Source organism: Giraffa tippelskirchi, chromosome 8 (genome assembly GCF_054371585.1).
Source record: "Giraffa tippelskirchi isolate mGirTip1 chromosome 8, T2T-mGirTip1v1.2.pri, whole genome shotgun sequence".
Classification (NCBI taxonomy): domain Eukaryota; kingdom Metazoa; phylum Chordata; class Mammalia; order Artiodactyla; family Giraffidae; genus Giraffa; species Giraffa tippelskirchi.
In genome coordinates, this window is record NC_137282.1 from 18,470,373 (window position 1) to 18,490,485 (window position 20,113).

At 41.7% G+C, this 20,113-nt stretch overlaps 1 long non-coding RNA gene across 1 annotated transcript in view; it reads left to right on the plus strand.

The window, feature by feature from the left end:
• The window catches only part of LOC145518714 (uncharacterized), a 71,535-nt gene that overhangs the window by 29,015 nt on the left and 22,407 nt on the right, over positions 1-20,113 (plus strand). Inside the window, exon 6 of the long non-coding RNA XR_014063215.1 lies at positions 5,917-5,980. This is a non-coding gene — a long non-coding RNA (uncharacterized LOC145518714). The remainder of the gene's footprint in view (positions 1-5,916; positions 5,981-20,113) is intronic.

Consider the following 20,113-nt stretch of genomic DNA (forward strand, 5'->3'; position numbering starts at 1 on the left):
GAGTGTGCTGGGATTCCTCTCTTCTTGAATCGCTGTTGGTATACTGTTCTTGAATTAATGAAGATCAAGAGCAAGATAATTATTTTTCTAGGATCCATGCAGCACTTTTGGCTCGTATTAAGCTTGTGGTTAACCCTAGCTCTGTTTTATGGGAGTTACTGTCTAGTCAAGTTTTCTCCTAAGCTTACATTAATCAAGAAAGATTAATTTTTCAAACCTAAATGTAGGTCTTTACATTAACCCTGTTTCATTTCATCTTGGTAGTTTTGGCCCAGTACTCTTGACTGTCAGGATTAATTTCGAATCTTGACTCACGTATCCTTTCAGGTCTTTTTTTTCTCTGGTAGTACTGTAATAATTGCAGATGTGGTATGCGAGTCGCTGATGTCTTTGTTTCCCAGCCTGATTATGTTTCTCTGTAAGGGGAAAGAAGCAATGCTAACGAATACTTACTGCCTACTATTTTCCAGGTACTGTGCCAGGTGCTTGATAGATACTTTGTTATTTAATCCTCCTAATAGCCATATGTGATCATGACTTCCTCTTCTGTAAAAGGAGAATGACAGTTATCATCTCAAAGCATTTTGGAGAATAAACAAGATAATTTATGTACTTATTATAGTGCCTCGCAGATTGTAAGCACTTGATGAGTATTAGTTGCCTTTATCTCTGTCCTTCTTCTTTCATCTTCTCTTCGGACAGATAGGGATAAGGACAGAAAACTAGGACATTCCATTAAAGACTTCATCCCTTGGTGCCACAGAACCATCAGCTCCAACTCTAATTTTCACACCATGTGACTGTTGTTTATTTCTGTGTTACACATTATCCCAACTTAGCAGAGAACCCAGGTAACCAAGGCTTGAATTCCTGACCCACAGAAAGATAGATGTGTGTTGTTTTAAGCTGCTAAGTTTATTGAACTTCACAAAATTGTTCACTGCTGTACCCCCGGTACCTATAATAGAGAGGCTTTTCTTTGTTGAGAGGCTTTGATTATTGATTCAGTCTCCTTACTTGTTATGGGTTTGTTTAGACTTTGTTTCTTCATGATTCAGTCTTGGTAGACTGTATGTTTCTACACGGATTCCTGTACAGTACAGGAGTAATAAATAGAATATGCCCATTTCCTCTAGAGTGTCCAATTTATTGGTGTGTATTGCTCATAGGAGTCTCTCCTGATTGTCTGTATTTCTTCAGTGTCTGCTGAAGTTCCTCCTCTTACATTTGTATTTCATTTTTTCTTGCTTAGTTCTGCGAAGGGTTTGTCAATTTGCTTATTCTTCAAAGAACCAACTCTTTAGTTTTATTTTTCTTACTTATTTCTGTTCTGATCTTTATTATGTAATTTCTTATGCTACCTTTGGGCTTAGTCTGTTCTTCTTTTCCTGGTTCCTTGAGGTGCATGTTAGGCAGTTTATGTGGCTCTTTCTTAATCTATGTATTTATAGCTATTAACTTTCCTCTTAGAATTGCTTTTGCTGCATCTCATAAGTTTTAGTATGTTGTATTTCCGTTTTCATTTATCTCATTCAGCTCAGCTTTAGGGTACTGGAGAGGTTGGTTGGTAGCACCTGTTGGCAGGTGGGCTTGCTATCAGGATCTTTAGTTGGGCGAGATCACTACCTGAGCTCTGAGGTTTAGTGAAGAGGGTGCTGCTGGCTGGGCTCCATGGTTGGTAGCCCTTTGGCTGAGCTTCCTGTTCAAGCAGAGACCTGGGGTGGGCTCCCTAGTTGAGTGGGGCTGCTATCGGTTTTGCATTCAGGTTGGGCCACTAGCTGGGCTCTGCAGTCACTTCTGATCAGGCAGGGTGGCAGGCTCTATTCAGCATCAGGGTGGTACCGCTTGCTGGACTCCGCAGAAGGGCAGGGCTGTGGGTGGTACTCCACCACTGCTCCTGGACCGGTGGGGTCTAGGGGGTCTGGCTTCATGTGGGGTCACACGCTGTACCCAGAAGTTGGGCAGGGCTGCTATTGGGCTGTGCACTCGGTAGCTGTCCCTCAGGTGGGCAGGGCTGGAGAGTGTGCTTCAGGGGTAGGCGTGGTCTCTTTTCCAAGCTCCCTAGTCCGGTGGGGCTGCAGGCTCTGCTGCATCATTGCACAGAGTCTCTGGCTGAGCTCCCTGCCCGGACAGACCAGAAGGCTGTTGTTCAGCAGGAGGGCAGGGCTGTAGGCTGAGCTCCGCTGGCGTGGGCTGTAGGCTCTGAGGCTGCTCAGTCTCCCTGGTTGTGAGGGACTTTAGCCAGTGTTCACTAGTTGTGCCGGGCTGCTTGCATGGCTCTCTGCCTGGACGGATTGTAAGCTGTGCTCCATGTCTTCCAGGCATCAGTGGCTGGGCTTCCTGGAGGGGTGAGATTGGGGGCTGTGCTTAGCAGTTGGGCAGAGCTATGAATTTGCTTCCCTGCCCAAGCAGGGCCATAGAATGGGGTCCACATTGGTACTGCCCGTTGGCTTGATATCCAAACTGGGCAGAGCTGACGACCAAGCTTCCTGGCCAGGTGGGGCTATTGGCTCAGCTCTGCAGAGAGGCACACCTCTGGCAGGTATGTCTATTGGGGGCTGCTGCAAGGAAGATCTTAGTCCACTACCGTCTGAATGCTGGTTGCTGTAAGCCTTGCCCCCTTCTCCATCTGTGGTCAAACTGCACATTCCCCTAGTGAGCCCCGTGAGGGGAGACCCGAGTGGGTCTTCTGGGAAGCATCCTGCAATGTGAGGGTGCTGGTGTCCACCTTGGGCTCTCTTTTTCTGCGGGAGGAACCGGAGGCCATGGGGGCCCTCTCAGTGGGGCTCTGTGCTGGCCTTGGGGGAGGTTCCATGCGTTCCAAGTGAAGGCACTTCTCCTCCCCTTCAAGTGAGATCCTTCTTGGTCTCTGTGCCTCTCCACCAGGCTCTGGGATTTTCCTCGTGGAGTCTTGTCTCTGGAGAGCTGTAAGTTGGTCTTCTGCCGATGGAGACCGAAGTAGGAAATGACTTATGTTGCAATCTTGATTCAGGAAGATGAAATGTCTACAGAAAGGGGACTGGTTTACCATGTTTAACCCAGAGTTTCTCAAGCACATCTTACCAGGAAATACTCTTTTCACAGAAGCCCTTTTAATATCCATACAACCCACTCTGAGAAATGTTGCTAAGATGATTCCCTAATGTAAGACAGAGCTAGAACCCCATAAAGCCCACTCACTTATGTTTTCCCTATAAAAATTTAATGAATAGTTATAAATGATTCATAGAAAATTTATATTAAAAGGAATAGAGCCTTTATAGAAATGTTGTGATAATTTCTCATTACATTAAGACTATTTATTTTCATTACCTTAATTTTGTATTATGTCTTTTAATAATGCATTTGAAATTGTATTTCCCTCTAAGGAGAAATGTTTAACTGTCACTCACTTATTCAAGGTGTAAAAAGGCCCTGAGCCTTATTCACAGCTCCTGCCTTTTTTTTTTTTTTTTTTAGCTCCTGCCTTATTCTTGCAACTACCTTCCGCTGCTGGAGTTAAATGTCTTTGCTACAAATTCTAATGGCAATAGCAAAAGGTTCTAATCTTATGCTCTGGTAATCTTAGGCTGCCAAAGTTTCTGAATACGTTTTGGATGTCTGAGCCTGAGTTTTCTGTTCACACAGCTGCTGCCTGCTTCTTTTAACTTGGCATTCTTTTGCGAGACAGAGATTATTGAGTGCACAGTGTTTAAATTGGTAGTGGGCTGGGTCCCTCATGATGGGCTCTTTCAGATAGAAGATGCTTGGGCACCTGATCCCTTGTCATACCTGCAGCGATGTTACTCCTTAATTTAATTTAATACTCACATCACACAATGGGATACTTCCAGTCCACCTGTTCTCTAGTGCTAATGTCAGCTTTAGTCTTTGGTTTTTAATCTGACCAATGCTTTGTGCAGACTGCTCTTTTTTTCTTTCAATCTTTAAACAGATTATAGACAGATCAGGATGGGGGGTAGAAAAGAATGTAGAGGTTATTTGTTTGTTTTGAATAAATTCCCAGGAATATGACACTGTGGGCACTGGTCATTTCTCAACAGGATCTGACCTGCTTCCTGCAGATGCCTCTGGCCCATTACTCCCATCTCTAGTTGCACCCCGGAGATACTCTGTTGTTGCAGCAGAGGCTGCCATGGAAACCCACTGGGCATCCACACATTGACAACTTGGAAATGTGGGGCATCAATACTGATGGGGTGAACTTTGATCAATGGACATTGGGAACTGGTAAATAATATTTCTCCTCCCTACTCACAGTTCTAAAACATTTACAAAATGTTATTTATTTATTATTTATTCGGCTGTGTTGGGTCTTAGTTGTGGCACAGGGGATGTCCATTGTGTCATGAGAATCTTTTGTTGCATGCACGTACTCTTTCTAGTTGTGGCACATGGGCTCAGTGGTTGCTGCATGCAGACTTAGTTGCTCCATGGAATGTGAGAATCTCAGTTCCACATCCAGGAATAGAACCTGCATCCCTTGCATTACAAGACAGATTCTTTTTTTTTTTTTTTTTTAAGATCATATTCCTTTATTACATATATGAAGTATAAAAAACTTAACAGAGCAATATATATATATATTTGCTAGTCCACAGGACCTCAGGAAAAAAATATGTTCTGTATGTGAAGTTAATCTTATGGCACTGTGGTTCACGTTTTATATATTCAAGTACAGAAGAAATGGTATGTATAGTGGTTATGATGGATACAGACGATGAATAATAATGAAAAACTGTAATTTAGTGAACTGACAAGACAGATTCTTAACCTCTGGACCACCAGGGAATTGCTTCTGAAACATATTTTATATGGCATATCAGACAGTCCTGTAGGACTGAGAAGCCAGTTGTCAATAGTGGAGACCAATTTGATAATGAATATTTATAATGGCTCCTCCTTCTGGCCTGCTTTGCTGACACTGTCACTCATACCTTTTCCTTGGAATCCTGTATCTCAGTAAAGGACTCACAGGAGTCTTTCTTCCAAACTCTGCTTTCCGGGGCAATCCATGTTAAGACAAGTGACTAAGTTATAACTCTATCTGCTGTATTTCATGAAAATATGGGTTAAAAGAATCATCATTTTATGATTCTGAATTTATTTCTGAAGTGTTTAAAGAGGTATAAACATAGGATCGAATTTAGTTATACATTTAAAGAAGTGCAACAGCCTTAAAACTGTATCCATCAATTCTTCCTTCCTTGTCTCCTCTTTATGACCATTCTGAGGAAATGTTTTTAAGACATTTGGTAAAACACACATTCAGAGAGTGACCGCAGCCTGTGGATCCTGGCATTAGAGTCGTTGGTACCATCACAGACATTCTTTCCCGGAACTCTTCTTTTCCTGCCCCACAGCCTGTGGTGATGCCGTTTACTAACCTGCATAAATTATAGACAGATATCAACTTGTGGGTTTCCCAGGTGGCTTAGTGGTAAAGGATCCACCTGCCAACGCAGGAGACACGGGTTTGATCTCTGGGTCAGGAAGATCCCCTGGGGAAGGAAGTGGTGATCCACTCCAGTATTCTTGCCTGGAGCATCCTATGGGCAGAGGAGCATGGAGGGCTACAGTCCATGGGCTTGCAAAACAGTCGGACACAACTGAGTGACTAAATAACAACCTATAATGTGTATTCACCTGTTTGGGAATTTACTTTTTATATCCTACAGAAATAAGAACATAGAAAAATAAACAATAAAATAAGGGTGAAGGAAAAAATGAGGGAAAAAATAATAATGCCACAGAGCTTATGCATTAACCACAAAGGCATGTCAGTTGTATGGGTGCATCATAACTGTATGTGTGTTTCCTAGTTGCCAAAGAAAAAAGATACATATATATATACAGAGAGAGAATTAGTAATGATAGTTATCATGCCTATAAAATAAAAATTTACCTTCTTTCCAGGAGATGCAGAACCTGTATTGTGTCAAGATCTAAGGAAAATATATCTGGCATTTCTGCAGAAAAGGTGAGTTTTATATGGCTGATTAACATGCTCCATGACATACCTGCCACACAGGTAAGAAGGACTTCATAGGACTGTTTCTTTTAGCCTCCTTTGGTGTTGTCTAGGCGGTGCTCTGACAGCCTCATTGACTGAGCAGGCCAAGAGCAGCTCATCCCTGGGACCAACTTCAACAAATAGGATTTCTCCCACGTGAACTTTTGATGAGAATTGAGTCAGCCTGGAGTTTGCTGGGAGTACCATTGAAGTCTTATTGAATGCCACATCATTTAAATATGCATGCCCTAATATGATAAGCACTTAAACTCTCTAGTACAGCTTCAGGTGTTTGGGTGAAAAATGAGTGATTTGGTCACTGGTGAAAGGGGACCGCATTATCTGGACAGCAGAGAGTCCTTTGACATCTCTCACATTCCCTTTTGGGAATCTCCCCTCTACTAACACGCTGATTAACTGGTATTTGAATTTCGTTGCATATTACGCATCTCAGTCTTTGTGATGCATCTGTGTGGGTCTGATGTTAAGCAGGTTCACCCCTTGAAATATTTTCTGCCTTTTTTCAGAGATATGAGCTGTTTCGTTGGTAGGTTCCCCCGATGACAGGAGGTGGTCAGAGTAGGGGAGCTGTCTGGTGCAAGTCTGTGTTCTGCCAGACTTGAAGTGCAGCCTCCAGGAATGGGCGTCATAGGGAGAGTATGGACACATATTTTGCACACCTGCTTTGGAAATTATTTCCATTCTATCAGGAGTGTCACAGGCATTTTTCATAGTATCTCTTTGAAGGGAGGTGACGTCAGCACCACTTTACAGATAAGGACCTGACGATATTCATATTGGAGAAGAATTCTGAAGTCAAAACTTCTCATTGAGGAACATAGGTTAAAAAAAATTTTTTCCCCCAAGATAGTCTTTTTCTTGACTTGTGTCTGTGGTTGGAAACCTTTTAAAACTAACTCGAATCTCAAATTTTCCGCAGTTTTTCTTGACTTCTGTTTTTAAAGAATTTATTTTTTTTTGGCCATACTGGGTCTTCGTCGCTGCTCAGGCTACTCTCTAGTTGCAGTGCTAGGGCTTCTCATTGCACTGGCTTCTCTTATTTCGAAACACAGGTTCTGGGATGTGTGAGCTTCAGGAGTTGTGGCTCCCGGGCTCTAGAGCACAGGCTCAGTAGTTGTGGTGCATGGGCTTAGTTGCTCTGCAGCATGGGGGATCTCCTGGATCAAGGATCGAACCCGTGTCTCCTGCATTAGCAGGTGGATTCTTTACCACTGAGCCACCAGGGGAGCCCTCCTGACCTCTTTTGATTGAGTAAAAAATTTTATTCCTTCTGGCTTCAGTGGAGCTCTATATAAACGTTTGTTTTGGCATGTTTTATTTTATAGTTAATTGCTGTTGTGATTCTTAAGGTTGGGGTCAGTCCTTTATCATCTCTGTAAGCCTGTTGCATTGCATGATATTTGAACATAGACCCTAGAGAGTTCTTTAATATGACCTGCTTCTACTGATCAGTTTCTGGTGAGATATCATTATATGCACAAGATCCCACTGTAGAAACCAATAGTTATTTTTATGATAGGCGATGGAAACCATTTTGACCTTCTTAACCTTCTAGGAAAGTGAGAAATTTCACTGCTCACATGAGAATGCTAATGAAGTCATATGTTTGCAATGGGAAAGATAGGCAACTCCATATTGTCGTTCCCTCTCCTGACTGATACCTTAAAAGCAGATATTAATGAAATGCAAATACCATTTTAAATAGAATTGCATTATTGTGTTGTGACCCAATTGCCTGTGTGTTGACAGTGGGAACTCATAAGGAGCTATAGTGTCTGCAAAGTAGCTCCTGCACAGACAAGCAGTATTCCAGCTATCAGCTGGCCTTTGTCAAATGGTAAAGGTGACTTCTATTGAAGACTAAAGTCACTTATCCCGTCTTTGATCTGGAGGAGCTGCTCTGTCTCCTGTCTCCCCTACCTACCGAATAGGATAATATAGGACTCTCAGTACCTGAGAGTTAATGGTAGGCTTAGCAGAGAAGAATGGTTGTGATCTTTCAGGTTGAGAAATTTGGGTGGATTAAGTGGTTAGCCATTGTTAGAAAAGGTAAGATTGAAGGGAGAAAAACAGTTTCAGTAAAGGAAGATGGAAAAAGGGCATTGTACCTTGACTGAACCAACTCTTAGCCTGTTACCTTGAAGGCTGAAAACTGCTGGAAAAAATCTAAGAGATTCTCAAAAACATGAGCATGTGTTACTCACCTTTGTATCCCTGAGATTAAACAGAGATTATCAAGCAGATGGTTAGACACTGTGAAAGGTGTAGGAAATGGCACAATGGAAAGTCATGGGCTTTGGGATCAAACAGATTTATGTGCAGATTTTGATTCTACCACTCTTTATGTGTGTGTCCTCGGGAAAACTACTTAACCTCTCTGATCTTCAGTTACTTTGTATATAGAAATGGAGATAGTACATGTTGCATAGATTTTTGTGAAGATTAAGTGAGGTCTTGTCAGCATGTGCCAACATAGAGAAGTTGCCCAAGAAATGATAGTGGATTTGATGAGCAAATTTTTGATGACTAAAATAGAGATCAATGTCTCTTTTTCCTTATATGAAATATGTTCTTTTATAATTTTTTTTGTGAAGGATAAAATGATAATAAAAATTTCTACACAGGACTTAGGATAGCTGAAACAAAACTAAAAAAAATACTGTGGGAGGAATCCTTCTATCTGATTTTAACACATATTAAATATCTACTGTAGAATCCAGAATTAGACCCATACAAATATGCCCAACTAATTTTTAATTGTTTTTTGAATATTTTAATTGTGGTGAAAAACACATAACATAAAATTTATCATCTTAACCATTTTTAAGTGTACAGTTCAGTAGTGTTAAGTATATTCATAGTGTGCAAAGATCTTCAAAACTTTTCCTCCCCACCTGATTTTTGACAAAAGTGCAAAAACAATCCAATAGAGGAAAGTTAATTTTTTCAGTGAATTATATTGGAGCAGTTGGACATTCATAGGCAGAAAACTGAACTCAGCCTCACACTTTATACAAATATTAATTAACAGTGGATCATGGGCGTAAATGTAAAATGTTAAATTATAAAAGTTTCAGTTAAAAAAAAAAAAGTAACTTTTTGGGATCTAAGACTGGATGAGGATTTCATAGACTTGACTCCAAAAGCATGATCCATAAAAGGAAAAATGGATAAATTGACCTCATAAGAATTAAAGACTTTGTGAAGGACTTCATGATGAGGTCAAAAAACTGCAGGCTGGGAGAAAATATCTGCAAATCACATATGTCACATAAGACTAGTGTCGAAGATATGTAAAGACTCTTAAAGGTGAATAGTACGAAAACACACAATCCAATAGAAATAGGCAAAAGACATGAACAGACATCTCACTGAAGGGTCTATACACACAGCAAACAAGCACGAGGAATATGATTGGCATCATCAGCCATTAGGAAATGCCAATTAAAGCCACAAAGAGGTATCTCTACACACCTATCAGGATGGCAAAATAAAACAACTTAGCATGCACACATTTTGGCAGGGGCTTAAAAATAAAAAAGCAAATGGGTTTCAGAGATGCAGTGTTTGAGAAGACTAAGGAATTTGCCATCTAGTTGGGAAGAAATCTATAGCTCCCAGGGCAGCATTGTCCAATAGTTTTCCTTGATGGTGAATATGTTCTGTATCTGTGCTGTACAGTATTGTGGTCACAGTTCACCTGCAGGTAGTGAACACTTGATATGCAGAGCATGTGACTGAATTTTACATTTTATCTAATTTTGAGGAATTAAAAAAATAGTTTGGCTGCACCCCACAGCATGTGGGATCTGAGTTCCCCAATTCACACCCACTTCACTGGAAGCATGGAGTCTTAACCACTGGACCACGGGGAAGCCGCTGAGTAATTAGAATGTAATTTACGCAGTGCATGTGGCTGGTGCTGCTGTACTGGACAGTGCGGAGAAGTGGTGCGTTCAGAAAGTAGGAGGAAGCATTTCGAGCATAGGCAGCTCAAGGAGGTTGACCCAAACCATGTTTTCTCACTGAAACATGGCAAGTTTAGATCAGATCAAACAAGTTTTTGGTTGGAATCTTGGAAGTCACTGAGTCAGATGGCTTCAAAGAAAAACTTGGAATTGTTATGGAGAGGTGGACTCAAAAGACATTACTTTCCCCACTACTTAGGGCAATGACTTTACACTGGGGTTGTGCATAATGGTGACTCATGGATGAGAACTGAAAGAGATAGTATGAATATAAAATTGTATGTAGCAGTATTGACCAGAAGGGAATATCATGTAACTTTGTATCCCCCAGTTGGTACATCACACATGCCTTGAGATCCTTTAGTCCTACAGCGGTAAAGAGTAGGTGCATGGAAGGATTTCTGCTCTGCTGGTAACCTGAATCTGAATGTCAGGTGGCTCTTGCCCTAACCATGGGATGCTGAGCCCTTTCTGGGTCTCAATGAGAAGGTCGGACTAGTGATTTTAAGGTTCTTTCTAGTTCTCAGGTTTTGCTTATTTTTTATTTTTGTTTATTTAGCAGACACACTTTAATCCATCAAATGTGAGAATAATCTATGTTTTTTAGATGCAAAGACTCTCCTCCCCAGCCCTCGTATGTGTGCTAAGTTGCTTCAGTCATGTCCGACTCTTTGCAACTCCATGGACTGTAGCCTGCCAGACTCCTCTGTCCATGGGATTCTCCAGGCAAGAATACTGGAGTGGGTTGCCATGCCCTCCTCCAGGGGATCTTCCCCACCTAGGGATCGAACCTGTGTCTCTTACATCTCCTGCATTGGCAGGTGGGTTCTTTACTGCCACCTGGGAAGCCCCCTCCCTAGCTTACCCCATCTCAAAATGGTGAAAGTAGTGTGCTGAACTATTATTCAGAAAGTCATAAGGGAAATCCCATTTGGGGTCTGATCTGAATTGTGATACCATGAATGCAATATTTGAATCTTTTTTTGGGGGGCCCATGCAGTGTATCTTGCATGATCTCAGTTCCCTGACCCAGGAATTGAACCCAGTCCACGGCAGTGAAAGTGCTAAATCCTAACCACTAGACCACTAAGGAGCTCCCAATATTTGATATTAAAAAAAATAAGAAAAACCAGACTTTATCCAAGAATTATTTATTGTAGAAGATGAATTTTTCCTCGAGTGCCTTTGCGGGTCATGGTTTCACCAAGATGTGTTAAGCTTAATAAATAGTTTGCATCTATGGGGGCACTTTCAGGTTTATTAGGGTAAGAAACTCTGCTCCTGCTGAATGTCAAGTGACTCTTGTGCTAACCATGGGATGCCTTCACAGTAGCTCCAGAAGTGCCCTCAGTGTCCCTATGACTCGAAAGAACCAGGAGACATAATTTCTGCTGGCTTCTGGGGTGACATTTTGGGGATTCGGTTTGCAAAGGAGAATGCTTTCAAAAGAGATTGTGTACTTTAGGCCACTTTTCCCCAGGGACCCAGAGCACTTAATTGTCAGTTTGCGAAGGGCACACGGGGAACTGAGGCTCTTCTTCTCATGATGCATGGAGGTCCCTGACACGCAGACTGACTGGTCCAACCTCCCTCTGTTCTCTCTGCTAATTAGACTTCCTCCCTTGAGTTAGAGGTCTGGGCATTTAACGGGTGAAATGGTGAGCAGCTGGAGAAGGCTGAACTCTTTGATGGAATTAAGTCCCAGAGATCCCCAAGGAGAGGTTTGGTGAGGGAGCCCTTGGCTGTTAGTCAGGAGGTAGGCAGACTGCAGTTGGAAATTTTCACGGCTAAAAACCTTTCCTCAATGGGAGGCTGTAAGCACAACCAGTCCTAGATAAACACAGAGCAGGGAGCAAGCTGATCTCCCCTGCACTGCTTGGTCTGAATGTTTACCTTGAGCTGGCTGGGTGAGTTTGGCTTGTCCAAGAGCTGAGTGCATGGACAGTTGAGGGTCTCAGAGCAGTTGACTTTGTGTGCATTTAATATCATGTATAACTACCCACTCCAGTATTCTTGGGCTTCCCTTGTGGCTCGGCTGATAAAGAATCTACCTGCAATGTGGGGAGACCTGGGTTCGATCCCTGGGTTGGGAAGACCCCCTGGAGAAGGGAAAGGCTACCCACCCCAGTATTCTGGCCTAGAGAATTCCACGAGCTGTATAGTCCATAGGGTCACAAAGAGTCGGACTCAACTGAGCGACTTTCGCTTTCATAATTTCATTTAGAATTTGGGATTGTATTTTAGATTCTGGCCGAGACAATTCATAGAGTCAATATAATAACATGATAGATCAAACTTTTTACCCAGTTTAACTGTTCCTCTCATGAAGATGGGTACTTTCAGTAAAGGGAGTTAACTACGAAGATTAGCAAAGGACACCTGGGACTTGCCCTTATGTTTCTAGCTGGTTTTTTTTTCCTTTTTTTCTGAGTCAAAGGGAACCTAAACCGGTGTCCTAGTCAGCTGCAACAGCTGCTGCTTTGTCATTTTCTGTCTTGGGCTTTGACTTTCTCTTTCTTTTGGCTCTAACTGTGTGTGTATGTTTTTGGGGAGGCAGAACCTGAGAGGAAATCTCTCTGAGTTTTTCTCCCTTTGAGTTCACTGGTTTGTGTCTTTTGATCTATTAATTTCTTCAGGCTAGTTTCTTTCTTGCCAGAGTATTACCCCTGTTCAGTACTTAATCATTACACCATGTGGGGACTAAAGCAATGTAACGAAGGGGTCCAGCTGATTTAATGGAGTAGAAACCTTTTGCAGATTTGACTTTTGCTTCCCTGGTGGCTCAGATGATAAAGAATCTGCCTGTAGTGCAGGAGACCCGAGTTTGATCCCTGGGTCAGGAATATCCCCTGGAGAAGGGCATGGCAACCCACTCCAGTATTCTTGCGTGGAGAATCCCATGGACAAAGTAGACTGGAGGATTACAGTCCATGGGGTTACAAAGAGTCAGACATGATGGAGCAACCAAAACTTGCGTGAAGCCACTTTAGAGATTATGAACAAAGTGTAGATTATTGCTTTGGGATACCCTCTACTTGTGTCCTGACAATGAATTTTTTATGCTAAAAACATCAGCAGTGAGGTACCATTATGAATTGTGGGTCTATACATGTTTTCCACTGATTATTTTTTTATGTTACCATCATGCATTCTTCATTGTGTGATTGGAATAAATCTTTGTGAATGTAGGGACCCCTTATCCAGCTCAAGTCATTAATTCTCCTTACTGTGGACCTTCTTCATTAATTACCTGTTTAAGAAGTGAATTTTCTCATGTCCATTTAAAATCTTACAGAGAACTGTAGAAGAAGTTTTAGGAAAATTTGCTCAGTTGTTTGGGAGCTTTCCAAATGCAAAAGCGAAAAAGTATTTGTCAGCCATTCAAAAAATTATTCAAATCGTCTGTTGTACTCAGAAACCTTGAAAATAGATCAATTTACATATGACATTTATTATAGCTATTTATAGTTTGATTTACAAAATATGCTCAGCGTGCAGACTTGCTGGATGCATACTGAAAGAATGAATGCTTGAAGGAATTTTTAGCTAAAATTTAACTGAACTCCTGCTCAGCCAGGCTTGGTGGAAATGTGTGTTCTTGACTTGCATATGTTTTGTCTCAAAAAAAGATAATTGAATATGCCTTTACTAAAAGAAAGCATTATATATTGTAGGATTTAAATGGGGGTTTTTACCTTGCATTCTATTACTTCTCTCATTAAATTCTTGAGTAAGTAATGCCATGTACTGCAGAAAATACAAAGGAAATGTAAGACATGACCTCTTCCTTTGGAATCCTGCAGTTCAGTTAGGGAGATAACAGCTAGCATGTATGAAACTATCATCACCGTCAGCAACACAGTGTATAATCAGATGGTACATTGTGAGGTATGGATTGAAATTACCAGAGAACTTCAAAGAAGGGGGAGAAGAATGTGGATTGAAATGATCAGAGAAAAAGAATTAGTGTACCAGTTGGGCCAACTTGGACAACTTAACAGTCAAGCTTCCTAGATTCATCTGAGTCTTCAAAAAATAACATCCATTCCATTTTCTCTTGGTTGAATGAATCCCCTTCTGGAACTCTTTCAAGGTGTGTGTTAGTCCTTCTTTATTGGATCCTCTGTCTCTTACCCTTGCCTAGTATTTTCATCTCTTTTTGTCTCTTTGAGATTCGTGTTGAGCAATTTCCTCAGATCAGTCTTGGCACTAGTCCTCTTTTCCTGTGTTGACTCTGCTCTTTAATGCATTTGCTGAATTTTATAATTTCAGTCTCTCTTTCTATATATATATAAAGTTCCTAGAAATATTACTTTCTTATTTTGATGCCTTCTCTCTGAGCTTTTTCTTTGCCGATTTTAATTTTTGAACAATATTCTGTTCTTACACTTTTCCCATATCTTCCTTTATGTTCTTAATCATTTGAAACATAGTTATTTTCTAGCTTATTCAGATTATCTGTATTTATAGATTTAGGATCTAATCCTGCAGTTTATTGTGATAGTGCATAGATTCGTAGTAGATTTATGAAATATTGCTTATTGAGCTCCAAGTTCATCATCATTGGTACTTTATCTGTGGGCTCCTATGTGGCCAGGATTGGGAACATAGCCTTTCAGAGTTGGTTTGCCTTAGCATTCCAGGGGCTTAACAACCTGGAACAAATTTTTATGTTGGTATCTTGGATTGAGGGTTAGCATGTCATGTACTAGTATAAACTCAAACCAAAAAATCTGGGTGTTGCCCGGATCCAGATATATGCATTCTTAGGAGAGAATATTTTTTCCACCCAAGATTAGGCTTGAAATAGACAACTATTTTTGATCTTCATGCCTCTGGTTAGTTTGTTTTTTCCTTAATCCACTTTTCAGGAAAGTGAATCTTTAAAAGGTCCCAGCTTAAATCAGAAGCCTGAATTCTAATTCCAACACAGACAAAAAAATCAACACCCTTAGAGTACCCCCCAAACAGTAATGTCGCCTTCCTTCCTCCATGCCTTGCCATGTAATGCCAACTGGAAGGCTTACCTCTCTGGTTTTTAGATGCTTCTTATTTCTGGCATTTGAGAATTTTATTTTCTTGCAAAAAAAGAATACTTTTATTAGTATACTTTTAAAGTATACTATACTTTTAAAGAGTGCTTGCTGTATTTTATCCAGCATCTTTAGGTTATACTATAGAAGAAGAATTTTTAGGACTCTTTTCCCCACTTTTGTCAGAACCGGAGGTCCTTTTAGTCCAAGTCTTTGCGACCACATGGACTGTTGTTCGCTGGGCTTCTCTGTCTATGGAATTCTCCAGGCAAGAATACTGGAGTGGGTAGCCATTTCCTTCTCCAGGGGACCTTCCTGACCCAGGGATCGAACCTGGGTCTCCTGCATTGCAAGCAGATTCTTTATTGTCTGAGTCACATATTCCAAACCTTCTTATCCTCATGAGCTTCATGACTGCAACTACCCTTTTGCTTGCCAAAGTTATCAATCAGTGTCTCTTTTGGGGGCAGCTTCTTGTCTGCCTAAAATAAGCATAGATTTCCATTTTGAAAAGGTTTCCACTTGATGGATATTTCTGTCTTTCTATAAATCTTCTTGAGCTTTGTTCTAAGATGCAGTTAAGATACTCAGAAACAGTTTGATCCTTTCCAATATTGGCTATATTCCTCATGCTGTGGGCTTCCCTGGTGGCTCAGATGGTAAAGAATCTGCCTGCAATGTAGGAGACCTGGATTTGATCCCTGGGTTGGGAAGATCCTCTGGAGAAGGGAAAGGCTACCCACTCCAGGATTTTTACCTGGAGAATCCCATGGACAGAGGAGCCTAGAGGGCTACAGTCCATGGGGTCACAAAGAGTCAGAGACGACTGAGCACCTAATGGTCTCACTTTTCACTTCCCGATGTTGTACAATATATCCTGGATTCGTAGAGTATTCATATAGGTTATAAAGTGCTGGGTCCAAAATCTCAAATCTGAGATGAAACTGAAAAAAAAGGACACGGCTTTGAGAATTTAATGACTCCGTAAGGCTAGATGTACTTTTTCTTAAGTTCCGAATGTTCAGAATCTCTGAGCATTTGGATAGAATTGCACTGCCTCCCTCATTGGAATGAAGTCTCTTTATTATCTGAGTTCCTATCCTGTTTATTCAGACTGATTTTCTATGAGGGAGACATGGCCACACATGTTTTTGTTATGGCTAATGTCATTGCTTCCTTAGGACAGTGGCCAGAGAAATGAAGTAACTGAGTTGACTGAGCTGGAGCTATTCAACCCATGTTCTTCTGTTCATTCTGCCTGTCATTGACTCAACAAAGAGCTATTGAACCCCTGCCATGGGTCAGGAATTGTATTAGCAGTGGGAACATAAAGAGGAATAAGAGATGAACCACAGGACACCTGAAGGGTAGGTGGGACTCTGCATACTTGAGTCCCCAAATGGGGTCACTGGCCAACCCAGCACTCAGACTCTGTTGAAGAGCCATGCCCTGTGCTGGAATTTGGGGCAGAGAGAATCTTCACCAAGTAGACAAGCGTTCTCAGGGAAACTGTGGCAGCCAGAAGCAATTGCAGGACGTCCCTGGCAGTCCAGTGACTATGACTCCATGCTTCCAATACAGGAAGCTTGGGTTCACTGCCTGCTTGGGGAACTAGGCATGTGGGAACTAGGATCCCATATGCCGCATGGTTTTGGTTTTAATCAGGGGAATATGATGCACGGACTATGATCTGCTTTGAAACTCAGAAAATGAGTTCAAGCCCTGAGTTTTTATTTAGAAACTTCATGGCCTCAGGGAGGTTATTTAACCTCTTGGAACCTTTATTCCTTCATCCACAAAATGGAAGTACTAATACATGGGTAAGGATTACTATAAGAATTAAATGAGGGTTCTTACAAAGTATCTAGCATGGTGTATAATATATAGTGTAAATTCAATAGATGTTTGGTCCATTTCTCTCTACACATCCAAAAACAAAACAAAACCAAAAAAACCCAAGCGTTGAGGCATGAAAAACAGCCATGAATCCTCCATACCATCTCACAGTATCCACACAAGTAATTATATGGATGAAATCAACTCTTCACTTGGCTAGGATTGCTGCCCAGTCAAGTGGCTATTAGCAGAAATAAGTTACCTGTCATTGTTTCCACTGTAAAAGACATCTTGATTATGGTGTCCTGTGGGTTTTCTGATTAAATAAATCCAAATTATCATTTTCATTAAAATGCTCCTCTATTATCATGGGTAGAAGATATAGGGAAGTAGATTTGAATCAAATATAACATAGCAGAGATTTTCTAATTATGACTGTTTTCTGAAAGTACGACACAATGAACTAAGTTCAGAGTCCTGGTTGTGTTCAAGAAGTTGGGATCCCATTTGTCCAGAATGGAACAGAGAGTTCATCCAAATTATGTTCCAACTGTGATGTTTCTCAGATGGATGATTTGGCATTTATTAGATCCAAAGGAGGGAAGTCTAGTTCTTTTGAAAAGGTCTTTCTGTTAAGTGAAAAGTATTCTAGGGAGCCAATTTTCAGCCAATGGGTAATACTTTTGGAATGCTTATGAAGACTCTAGGCTGTCATCTTTGACACGTGTGAACTTGGTGAGGAAAAACATTTCTTCAAGTGTTTTATAAAATTTCTGATGTTTCAATAACTTAACCACAGCTAAATGTTTTTTATTTTGCCCCTGATTTATTTCACTTTTGGGTTCACCCAGAAGGCAGGGAATGAGATGCTTTGGTTCTCCAGAAAATATCTACAGTATAAAGAATCAGGAGTGAATAGTGGAAAGAGAATTGGACTTGGAATTGGGAGCTTTAAAATTATGCCCTGGCCCAATCTTTGGCAAGTCACTTAATATGATACCTCACCTGTAAGTATTATGTTGTTGTTTAGTCGCTAAGTTGCATCTGACTCTTTTGTGACCCCATGGACTGTAGCCCACCAGGCTCCTCTGTCCGTGGGGTTCTCCAGACAAGAATACTGGAGGGGGTTGCCATGCCCTCCTCCAGCGGATCTTCCCGACCCAGGGATTGAACCTGAGTTTGCTGTGTCTCCTGCCTTACAGGCAGATCCTTTACTGCTGAGCCACCAGGGAAGCCCGTGCTTCAATAAAAAACAAAACTATGATATTAAAAAGATCACCAAAAAAAAAAAGATCACCAACCACAGATCACCGTAACAAATTTAATAATAAAGTAAATAAAGTTTGAAATATTGTGAGAATTACCAAAATGTGACACAGAGACAGAATGTGAGCAAACACTACTGGAAAATAGCAGCAATGGACTTCTCAATGCAAGGCTGCCACAGACTTTCAATAAAAAGGAAATGCAGTGCAGCAAGGTCTGCCTATACACGAAAAAAAGTGATAATACAGCACCTATACACGAAAACACAAGTGATAATACAGCACCTACACACAAAAACACAAGTGATAATGCCAACCCTGGAGCTGGTAATTGCCAAGCACTGTTACCACCTTGTTATGGGTTCTGTGTCCATCAAAAAGACCTGTTGAAGTTTTAATCCTCGGTTCCTAGGGATGTGGTCATATTTAGAAAGAGAATCTGTGAATGTAACCAAGTCAAGATGAGGTTACAAAGGCAGACCGTCCTCCAGTATGACTGGCATTCTTATAAGAAAGGAGAAGAAACACGGAAGAAACACATGGAGAACACCATGTGATGACAGACGGAGAGAGGGGAGGGACAGCTCTGCAAACCAGGGCACACCAAGGGCGGCCAGCAAACCCCGGAAGCCAGGAAGGGACCAGGAAGGACCATTCCTTAGGCACTGAGATCATGGGCCTGCCAACACCTTCATTTCAAACTTACAGTCTCTGGAATCGTGAGACAAATTTCTGTTATTTTATACCACTCAATGTATGGTCATGATTTTTATTGTTTATTTGTATTTATGTATTTTTAGCTTGGCTCCACTGGGTCTTAGTTGCGGCATGTGGCATCTATTAATAGTTTCCCGACCAGGGATCGAACCCAGGCCCCCTGCATTGGGAGCACAGAGTCTTAGCCACTGGACCCTCAGGGAAGTCCCAGCGTAGGGTAATTTGTTATGGCAGCCCTAGGAAATGAAAACACACCCTCAGGCATGAAGGGGCAGGGGAATGGAGGCAGAAGGAGCCAGGGGTGGGGCACTGTAATCTCAGAGCAGCCCCCACAGAGAGGGAGCCTGGAGAAAGGACACCCGATCTCTCTGTCTTCTCTTACTTCATTCTCCTGCTGGGAAGCTGTTTGACTAACTCAGCTGGAAGCGGAGGGCAAGGTTGCTGGTTGAGGGAGTTGGCACCTGTTAGCCTCAATGGCACCCCACTCCAGTACTCTTGCTTGGAAAATCCTATGGACGGAGGAACCTGGTTGTCTGCAGTCCATGGGGTTGCTGAGTTGGACACGACTGAGCGACTTCACTTTCACTTTTCACTTTCATGTGTTGGAGAAGGAAATGGCAACCCACTCCAGTGTTCTTGCCTGGAGAATCCCAGGGACGGTGGAGCCTGGTGGGCTGCCGTCTATGGGGTCGCGCAGAGTCGGACACGACTGAAGCGACTTAGCAGCAGCAGCAGCAGCCTCCTTTGGCAGAGAGCAGACTGACTCCAAAACGTGGGGAGGGTGAGCAGCCTGGCCAGTCCAGCCAGGCTTTGTATCACAATGTAACTTTATAAATCTGTTTCTGGTAGGTGGAAGTGGGTCACCAGAAAGACCAGGAGTTAGTAAATCTGTGGTTTTGTCCCAGCTATGTGCTGACTCACTGTGACCTCTAACACTTTGCTTAACCTTTCTGACACCCTTCTTTCCTCATCTGTAGTCAGTGGTGAGACTGGATGACCTCCATGGTTTCTTCCTGGCCTCATGTTGTGTGTACAGGGATGAGTAATCTTACATCAGGCAAAAAGAGGTCTAAAATAAATTTTCTGAGGTCTGTAACTTGAAGCTTTTATGATTTTGAGCCAGGTTCAGTGAAGACAGCTATCAGTGTTATTGATAATCATTGTACCTTTTCTGGACTTGTCTTTTACAAGTTAAAAAATGTATTTTCATGTCTACAATCTCTCTCTAAATTTCTTTCCTTTTTTTTTTTTGACCGTTTT